The following is a 10,730-nucleotide window of genomic DNA, read 5'->3' on the forward strand; positions in this document are numbered from 1 at the left end:
TTCAATTTTTTTCAAGCTTCCATTTTTTGATGTAACAACTTGGATAAGTTAAACACTTTAGTTCGTAAATAAAACATTACAATATTATTCAAACTTCCATTTTTTATAAGTTAAAATCTTTAATTCATAAACATTAAAGTATTTTGTTAAGACATTGCAATGTTATTTAAAATTCCATCTTTTAATGTAACAACTTGGATAACTTAAACATTAGAATGCTATTCAAACTTCCATCTTAAAAGTAACAACTTGGATAAGCTAAAATCTTTTGTTTGTAAGCTTCAAATTGTTTTGTTAAACATTACAACATTATTCAAACTTCTATTTTTTAAATTAACAACTTGGGAAAGTTAAGATCTTTTGTTCGTTAATATCAAATTGTTTTGTTAATACATTGCAATGTTATTCGAACTTCTATCTTTGAATGTAACAACTTGGATAAGATAAACTCTTCAGTTCATGAACATCAAATTATTTTGTTAAAATATTATAATGATATTCAAACATCCATTTTTGAATGTAACAACTTTGATATGTTAAGCATTACAACTTTATTTAAACTTCCATTTTTTATGTAAAACATGGATAAGTTAAGACATTACAACACTATTTAAACTTTCATTTTTAAATGTAACAACCTAAATAAGATAAACATTACAATGTTATATAAACGTCCATTTTTGAATGTAACAAATTGGATAAGTTAAACTCTTTAGCTAGTACAAATCAAAGTGTTTCGTTCAAACATTATAATGCTATACAAACTTCCATCTTTGAATGTAAAATTTGGATAAGCTAAGCATTACAATGTTTTTCAAACTTTCATATTTTAATATAACCAATTAGATAAGTTCGACATTACAATGCTATTCAAACTTTTAGCTTGGAATAGAAAAAAAAGGATAAGTTAAAATCATTAGTTCGTAAACAACAAAGTGTTTTGTTACAACATTACAATGTTATTAAAACTTACATTTTTGAATGTAACAAATTGGATAAGTTAAAGTCTTTAGTTCATAAACATCAAAGTGTTTTGCTAAGGCAGTACAATGCTATTCAAAATTACATATTTTAATGTAATAACTTTGATAGGTTAAGCACTACAATGCTATTCAAACTTTCATCTTTGAATGTAACAACTTTGATAAGTCAAACTCTTTGGTTCGTAAACATCAATTTTTTTTAAACATTACAACGTTATTCAAACCTCCATTTTTCAATGTAACAACTTGGATAAGATAAAATCTTTAGTCCGTAATCATAAAAAGTGTTTTGTTAAGACTTTACATTGCTATTAAAACTTCCATCTTTAAATGTAAAAAGTTGGATAAGTTAAACATTACAATGACATTCAAACTTCTATCTTTAATGTAACAACTTGGATAAGTTAAGACATTAAAATGGTATTTAAACTTCCTTTTTTTAATGTGACAACTTGAATAAGTTAAACATTACATTATTATTCAAACTTTTGTTTTTGAATGTAAAAACTTGGATAAGTCAAAGTCTTTAGTTTGTAAACATAAAAATGTTTTGCTAAAACATTATAATGCTATTCAAAGTTCTACATTTGAATGTAACAAGTTTGAGAAGTTAAGTGTTACAATGTTATTCAAACTTATATCTTATAATGTAACAATTCGAATAAGTTAAACATTACAATGTTATTTAAACTTCCCTCTTTGAATGTAACAACTTGGATAAGTTAAACTCTTTACTTCATAGACATCAAAGTGTTTTGTTAAAAAATTACAATATTACTCAAACTTCCAATATTTTTAAGTGTAATAACTTGGATAACTTAAAATCTCTAGTTTGTAAAATCGAAGTGATTTACTACAACAAATTTACCATTTTGTGACGAAATTTCTATATGACACTATGTATAACGTCAGAAAAATGCTATAAATGTGACATTTTTTTTATTTTCGTCACATTTAGTGATTCATGGTATATCCATTATTACAATATTGAAAATGGTCATCGATTTTTGTCACTATATGTTTGGAGCTAAAATTTCTCTCCAAAGTAATTTGGAGGAAAAACTTTTAATGGCGTTTAGATAAAATAGTGATGTTATAAAATTGTCCCCAACGAAATTACAATACTAGTGATGATTTATTATAATGTCGATTTGATTTTAATTACTGACATTGTAAAATTGTCATTGATAAATTTTATTCGTGAAAATTTGATTCATCATATTTTGTAAGACAGAAAAGGTGACGATTTATTATTGTCACGAAAAATAATTTTAACATGACGAAATTAATTATGTCATAACATCTTTTATTTTATATGATGAATGTAAAAGGCATCATGAGATTGTGTAACTTATTTTTTATGCAAAGAAATAACATAAATAATTTGGAGGGAAATTTTTAATGACATCATAGATATGCCACTAATTTGAAATCTTATTAGTGACGATTTTCAAATGTTTTTTTTATTTATTTATCAAACTTGTGTGTTATATATATTTATATGTATATGTAACACCCCAATTTAGGAGCTAAATTTTAGAAATTATAAAGTGGTGAATTTAATTAGTATTTTGGAAGAAATTGAGGATTAAATTGTAAAATTTCAAAGTTGGTAGACCGTTTTATAAAGTGTAGGAAATTCAATGGCTAAACTCTTGATTTGCCTATTTTTGTTTGGGAGAGAATTATAAACTCTTCCCCCCGTGCTGCAGAATTCATTTTCCCCAATTTTTCTTCCTCGTTGACCCTACTTTCAACTCCAATCTACTTGCCGCCAGACCTCCAATCGACGAATCGAAACCACCATCGTGTTCGTTGTCGATCGATGAACAAAACCACTCAAGCATTTCATCGTGAATCGTCGTCGTTCGTCGTTAATTTCAGTTGGAAGTATCATCGGTTTTACTCGATTTCCGTTGGTTTTACGTCGATTCACAAGATCCGGTCATTTGTTTTCAACACCTCCCGCACTATCGTGTTACTTGCATCGTTTCGAGTCCACCGGTGTTTTCCATTTCTTCGTCGTCGCCAATACATAGAGGGGTGAGACCGTCAAAGTTTTTGACGTTTCGAAATCGAGCTCTCCGCCGTTCAAAATTGTGAACCGAGCTTGGTAAGTGTCTCAGAATGCCTTAAAATAATTTTTAGGAATTTTTCGACACCGTGTTACTGTTTATGCACCCCACGCGCCACCATCGAGAATGAGCATCGTTTGGGTGTTAATTTTGTAATTAATTTATGTTTGGGTGCTATTTGTGTAAAATTTGGGTGTTATTTCGTAAATATTTGCAGAAGTGACTAATTTTACAATTAATTTTTGTTATGGTGATATTTATGTAAAATGGTCGACTGTTGACCGACGTTGACCAGAACTTTGATCGATGTTGACCGGGCATTAAACAACCTTTGACTTTGACCGAGTACACTTATCCTGACATTTTTCGACGTTTTGAGTCTGATTCCGCAATCTGTTTTTCCAAATTCAGACCCAAAGGCCTCGAAATTGCCAGTCAAACCCGTTGACTTTGGTTTTGACCAAAAATTCAAAATTTTTGAAAAGTCATATTTTATGTTTTTGACATCCCGAATCTGTTTTTGGGGTCCGTTTCGCCAAACTCGAACCCGGTAAGTTGTTTTTGACTGATTTATCACCCGATTTGATCCATTTTTCAGAATTAAGCTCCGTTTTTATGTAATTTTTGTTGATATGTATCTGAGGAATTATTGGAAGTTGATTTCAAGATCGAGGGCGTTCAAATGGAATTTAATGGTCTATCAGTATGGCACAGAAATCGAGGTAATACTTTACTACCTCTTTATGCTTTATGGAACATGTGAATATTAGTAAATGCATGAATAAGATAATGTTGGTCTCATTTGTATAGTTAATGAAATTCTACACTCGATCCGAATACAGTAGAAATTTGGCAACTAATTATGGTTCAGATGATTTATATAAGAGATTGAGAGATTGTTAGAATTAAATTACAAGTTTTGTGATTAGTGATAAAGGAATCAACCCTGGATTTGTAACTTATATTTTATATCAACAAAGGTTAAATACTAAAGGCAGTCGGATGAGAAATTATGAGAATACTCTGGTTGGGTAAAATTACAAAAATACCCTTATATTGTAAAATGATAAGAATTTTCCCTGGAAGTTGATTAATAACTCTGAAAAGACTTATTGATCTGATAAAATTAATAATGTGCATAAGAAATGTGGGTTTTGCTTGGAAAATTTGGATAACCGATTTTTAAACCCGGGAGGGTTTGTGCAAGATACTAGAAGTATGTTTAGGAATCATTTCAAGATCTGAGAACGTTCGGGAAAGCAATTGATCGTAGGATCTCTATATTATAAATATTTACGTTAAGAGTTAATACAGAAATTATCTAGTTACGAAATTACAAAAATGCCCTTGAACGGTAAAAATAGTCCAAGATGACTTTGAACCAGAATGTAACCTGAGAATTTGTAATTAAACCAGTAAATTACTGATTTAATGGTTGAGATCCTACTTTTTTATGGAAAATTCCTAATAATTCGTTAGTAATGTCTGAAAAGACTTTTAACCTGGAAATCTATGAGTTATGAGTAAATACCTGAAAATTAAATTATCAAGGGTGTTATTTTGTTAGAATTGTTTGAAAGGACTGGAAAAGATGTTACGTTTGAATTAAATGATAAGATCAGATGGAAGAAAATGATTGGAATACACTGGATCTATAAGATGACCAAAATACCCCTGTAATGAAAATGATTAAAGAATATCACAAAGCCAGGAATGAATAGATATCCTCAAGCTTTGAAATGAATGGAAGAACATTGAGCATAAAAATATCCAAAATACCCTTATGACCAAGGATAAGTAAATTAGTTGGATTCATTAAGGAATCCAAATAAACCTGGATGTTGCATTGCCTTTTTTTTAAAAGTTATGGAACATAGTTTAAGCTAGTCGACCAACGTTAATCCTATGTCAGTAAATGAATGGCATAAATACCACCTAAATGTTTGTTGGTCTTCTCAAATTGGGATTGATGATAATTATGGAAGTACTCAGCTCAGCTCAACGCTAGAGCGCATTCGATATTAAGAAGTGGATATTCGTGAGATAAATCAACCACGAACACAAAATAATGATTTTAGTAAATGACCAAAGAGAACTAAACAAAAGTGCAACATGTATCCGAAACGCATAAGCATCTGAATTACTCAGAAAGACTCTGGAGTAACTGAGATATTGATTTGACTACTAAATGAATCCAGTAACTTTAATGACTGAGAATTTAGTAAGTGATTGAATGAGTCTAAGAACTCCAATGATATCGCATGATGTATGATTACTATGGGTTATGAACCAAGAATTAAATACGTTGAAAATTCGTGATATTGTTACCATGTTAATAGAAATAAATATGATTTGGATTCTCTATTGCTTCCTTTAGATGTATTCATCTATGATTTTGAAGAGGATCTATAAACAAGAATTTTTGGTATTAAAGTATGAATACCCTGGAAAGGCAATGAATTGACCAGTTGAAATATATCAGTTTTAGGAGTTGTTGGTAGACCGATAGATTGACATAAATGGTAAGTGCCCTGAGTCTTCGTTTCTACTTTATCAGCTCAAATTACTCTGGTCATACTTGAACACTTTCCTGAGATATATGAATCATAGAGGGATTCGAAAGTATCAATCTTAAATGTCTGATTAGATTGGTTATTAATCAGTTCTCTTCAATATGACCTCGTTCTTGGAATTTGATCAAATTTCATAAGTTTCGTGTTTTCCATACTGATAACTACAATGGCCTATGAAAATACTTAGATTCTCTAGTGTGTTCCCTATGTACTACATAATTGTTTTATTTGTTTTGAAATATGGTAAATTGAAATCTATGATTTACTGTTTATTGATACACCGACTTACCGGTGATGGTTTATGGACAATGACTAATATATGATAACGATGATTACGGATTTATGGAAATTATGCTTATTGCATAAATTGTATTTTTGAAATACTGATTTTGGATTGATTTAATTACAGAGTATTGTTTTGATCAAGCTGGCAAACCTTACGACCTAATGTGACTCTTGGGTAGGCTCACAGGCCCCAAGATTCTCCATTAGGTTGGCTCCCTTTGCTGTGTGCTTAGGGTAAGCCCTATGGACTTACAGACTTAAGGATACAGGCCCCAAAGCCTATCCTTAGGTTGGCTTCCTTTTCGCTATGTGCTTAAGGTAAGCCCTATGGACGCAGTTCTGGGAATTGCGGATGGTGTACAAGAGAATGATTTAAACTACAAGTTTCAAAAGTTAAACTTCATTATGATTTTATGAGATTTACTGAACTATCATTTGATAAGTGTACCTATTATGATTTTATTGTACTGTTGTAACACACTAGACATCCTATTCGATCTCATGAAAATGTGATAGTATGAAATGCTTCCTGTGAATTGACATATTCATGGTTTCTATTCGATGAACTACCAGTGGAACCTCAGATTATTTCAAAAATTTGTATTCGTCTGATTGAATAAAGAAAATATGGCTTTCAATTTATCTGAATGTCCTATAGCATCATCTTGTAGTTCTGTATTACTGAGCTTTTCGAAGCTCACTCTATTACTTACAATTGCAGGTTAAAAGAATTGTACTAGCATAACTATCAACATCAGTAAGGGAGTTCTTCCGGCGTTGCTTGCAGAGTATGGTACATGTGATTAGGGGGCATGTAGATTGTATTTTGTTTTATATTTGAGTTTGAAAAACCTGTTTAATTTCTTAATAATAATAATAAAACATTTTATGATATTACATGTTTTAAGAAAAATTTTAAATTTTCAGCTATTTTTACAGTGGGTCGCTCCGGTGGCCTAATGTGACACTCCAAATCGGATCGGGCTATCTGCATCGGTCTGAGGGGGTTACAATATAAATACATTTAAGGTTGTTTTGATTAATATATGTTTTAATATGTATATGCATATTTAAGATCTTTTTTACTGTTAAAAATAATCTTTTGTTGATCATGTTGAATTTGATTGTTAATAAGATAATAATATATGTTGGACACATAAAAGCTATTGAAAGAAATTGTTGGGATTAAATTTTATTTTAATATATTAGTTATAAAATTCATATTGAATTGAAAAAATATTGTAAAGTGAATTATAGACTGATCGGGGATTGAATTTTTAGATTTACCATTTTGACTTATATTTCAAAAAAGAGTTTTTTAATATATTTTATATTTATGTGTAAATTTAAGACCCTTTTGTCATTAAAAAATAAGTTTTAATTTACCATGTTAAAATTGAGTACTAATAAGAGAATCATATATGCCAAAGAATTTGTGGGTTTAAATTTTACTTTTAATATATTAATTCTGAAATTTAAATTAAAGTAGGAAATCGTAAAGTTCTTGTGGTTAATTCATAATATTTGGAAGTTTTGTGCCATTAATTTGACTCTAGACTAATCAAGTACTAAACTTCAAATTTCATACTTTTGACTGATGTTTCAAAAAATTTAAATCAGTTCCCGAATTTCAGTGAAGCCATCAAGTCAATAGAACCTTTTGAACTTTAATTCACCATAACCTATTTTAAATAAATATTCTTTAACAAGACTAAATACTTATATATATATATGTATGTTATGGCAACTGGCTAGGTTTTCAAAGAGAAATTCCTAGTCGTCGTTTGCTTTATCAACAGCACTAGAACTCTTCCATTCTTAAGTAGCAGCCATTATTTTTTTATCGGCCAACCACAACTCGTCCTCCTAAAGCTATCTTCTTTCACTGCTCTCATTTCCCTTATCGACCAACCAATGCTCGTGCTCTGGTCATCCAACTTTATCATCGTCCATCTCTCGTCACCCGATCACTAGAGCCATCACCTTTCCCCACTCGACCAACCACTATTTAGTAACACATCGCGAACCCCTCGAACATCCTTCGCTCTGATCCAGCCCGGTGAATATCCTCCAGCCTTGTCCAAAGCCACCAAGGCACCCCGAAAGCACCAATATGGTGCTCCATCAACGTCTTGTTCCCATCATTCATCACCATCATGGTGTTCCATCAGCCTCTTTTTTCTTGGTTTTTCAATTTTCTAGCCCCTTGTTTCATTGGTTTACAATGTTTAAAAAGTAATATTTGTCATTTCCCTTTCTATATTAATTTTCCGACCTTTTTCTTTAGTTTAATATAATTCTAAACTTCTTATACCACAGGACATGTCAATTCAAAATCCAAAACAAGAGTTGGTTGTCAAAGATTTGCTCGGAATGAGTGGTGTTTTCAACATCTCTTAGAGATTAATACTTACAATACCAATAATATTATAACCATCATGGTGCTCCATCAGCCTCTTTTTTCTTGGTTTATCAATTTTCTAGCCCCTTGTTTCATTGTTTTACAATGTTTAAAAGGTAATATTTGTCATTTCCCTTTCTATATTAATTTTCCTACCTTTTTCTTTAGTTTAATATAATTCTAAACTTCTTGTACCACAGGACATGTCAATTCAAAATCCAAAAGTTGGTTGTCAAAGATTTGCTCGGAATGAGTGGTGTTTTCAACATGTCTTAGAGATTAATACTTACAATACCAATAATATTATACTCAAATCTAAGCATTAAGTAAATCATTTTCTTATTTTGAGGAATTGGTTCACTTGAAAATGGGAATGATAGGTCAACCAAGAAGGCACTTACAGGACGAAGGGATTTTGTCGTTGGATACATTTTTTTAAGGTTTGATTTTTTTCTTCAAAATCTACTTTCACATTTGGTTTGTTGTTTATTTCACTTAAACGTGGACATAGAATTGACTTGAAATACGAGGGTTTAATATCAAACCAAATCTTATAATCATTTTATAGAGGTGAGAATGAAGAGCTATGTGTTGGACTACAAAAGGCAATGAGGCCAAATGCCAATACTACTTCTACAAGTTCAAGTGATCCTCTTGTTGTGCTTGCAGATGTATGAGAGGCCAACATAAGAAGAACGTTATTCACTATATATATTACAAACCAAAGTTTATTTTATTTCAAATTCATTAAATTTATTTTCCTTATTTTTTAAAACCATTAATCTTGTAATCATAAATTTTCAATTTCAGGAGATGATATATCTCTAAATTGAGTGAGATGAGTTATGTTGGATATTGATTGAGGAAGTTTGCTTTCTAGTCAGGAAGATGATGGGGCAAGATCTCAGTCAACATCCATGGAAAATAGCTATCCTTGAGCACGAATCCCTTGAATGATTAAGCGTGCACTCTATGAAAGGTTGATATCAATAAGACATCATACAATGGAAAAGTCAAAGTCACTCTATGCTAGCTCCCGAAATCATTCTAGGAGTCGTTAGGAAATCAGTCCTCCATGCATCAACATTCAATTCCCTCTTAAGCAGAGCCTTCCATGCATCAACCTTCAATTCCCTCTTAAAGAGAGCCCTCCATGCATCAACCTTCAATTCCCTCTTAAGCAGAGCCCTCCATGCATCAACCTTCAGTTACCTCTTATGCTAAATTTATTGTATTTTATAAAAAATTGTCTCCTTTTATTATAATTTATAAATGTTTTATCCTTTATTGTAATTTATAAATAGTTTTCATTTTATTGTAATTTATAAATAGTTTTGTATTTTATTGTAATTTATAAATTTGTTTTGTACTTTATTGTAATTTCTAAAATTTGTTTTGTACTTTATTGTAATTTATAAATAGTTTTGTATTTTATTATAATTTATAACAAATTTTGTCCTTTATTATAATTTATAAAATAATTTTCCTTTATTGTATATTCTAAAACGTTAAAACTTTTATTATAAATTCTAAAACATTTTGTCTTTTATTGTAATTTGATGATTTTTTTCTTTTTAATAAAAGAAATTATGACAATATTATTTCGTTATTGATAATATTAAATTATTATATTATTAGTGAGAATATGAATAAATAGTGATGAAATCTTATATTATTTAATGACATAATGAATTGTCATTAAATACAACTTATAAGATGACGTTATGCATTAACGTCACTCTATGTTTAACAATATATGACGAAAATATATATCTCGTCACATTTGACATTTAGTAACACACCTAGGGTGACGTTCGCCATGACGCTAATTTTAATGTCTTAAAATAAAAATCGTGAAAAAATGTAAGTTTTAGTGACAATATTTTAGATGTCACAAATAAACAAAATTGTTAAAGTTTGAATAGTATTTTATTCAATTATGTTTTAAAAAGTAATTGACTTGGTTATTAAATTAGGCAGTTTTATTTATTATATGAAACAATATTGAACTGACTAGTTGCTGTCTAAAACCTTATTTGAGTTGGAAGACAAAATTTTACATTATATGTGATTAATTAGTCTGTTAAAAATGTTATAGTTGGAATTCGAAAAGAAATAAATTTTTTATCGAATTTCGGTTAGGAAATGTTTTAAATGATTAATATGACACATTTAACTCGCAATAGAGTACATATATGAGTTAAGGACGTTACATCCCAACACCGTACCAATTTGTCAACCGTTATAATTTTCAAATAATATAATTTATATTTCTCAAAATAAATAAATGGAAAGGAAGTATAGAGAAGTAGGGTCGATCCGTAGCGACCAAAGAGTTTCAAATGTTGAATTGTTTCGATATTGATTTAATTAATGAAGTAAAAGAAAGAGGGTTTAAAAATAAATGTGTAGA

The sequence above is a fragment of the Hibiscus syriacus genome, unplaced genomic scaffold, assembly GCF_006381635.1.
Source record: "Hibiscus syriacus cultivar Baekdansim isolate YM2019G1 unplaced genomic scaffold, ASM638163v2 tig00110890_pilon, whole genome shotgun sequence".
Classification (NCBI taxonomy): Eukaryota; Viridiplantae; Streptophyta; class Magnoliopsida; order Malvales; family Malvaceae; genus Hibiscus; species Hibiscus syriacus.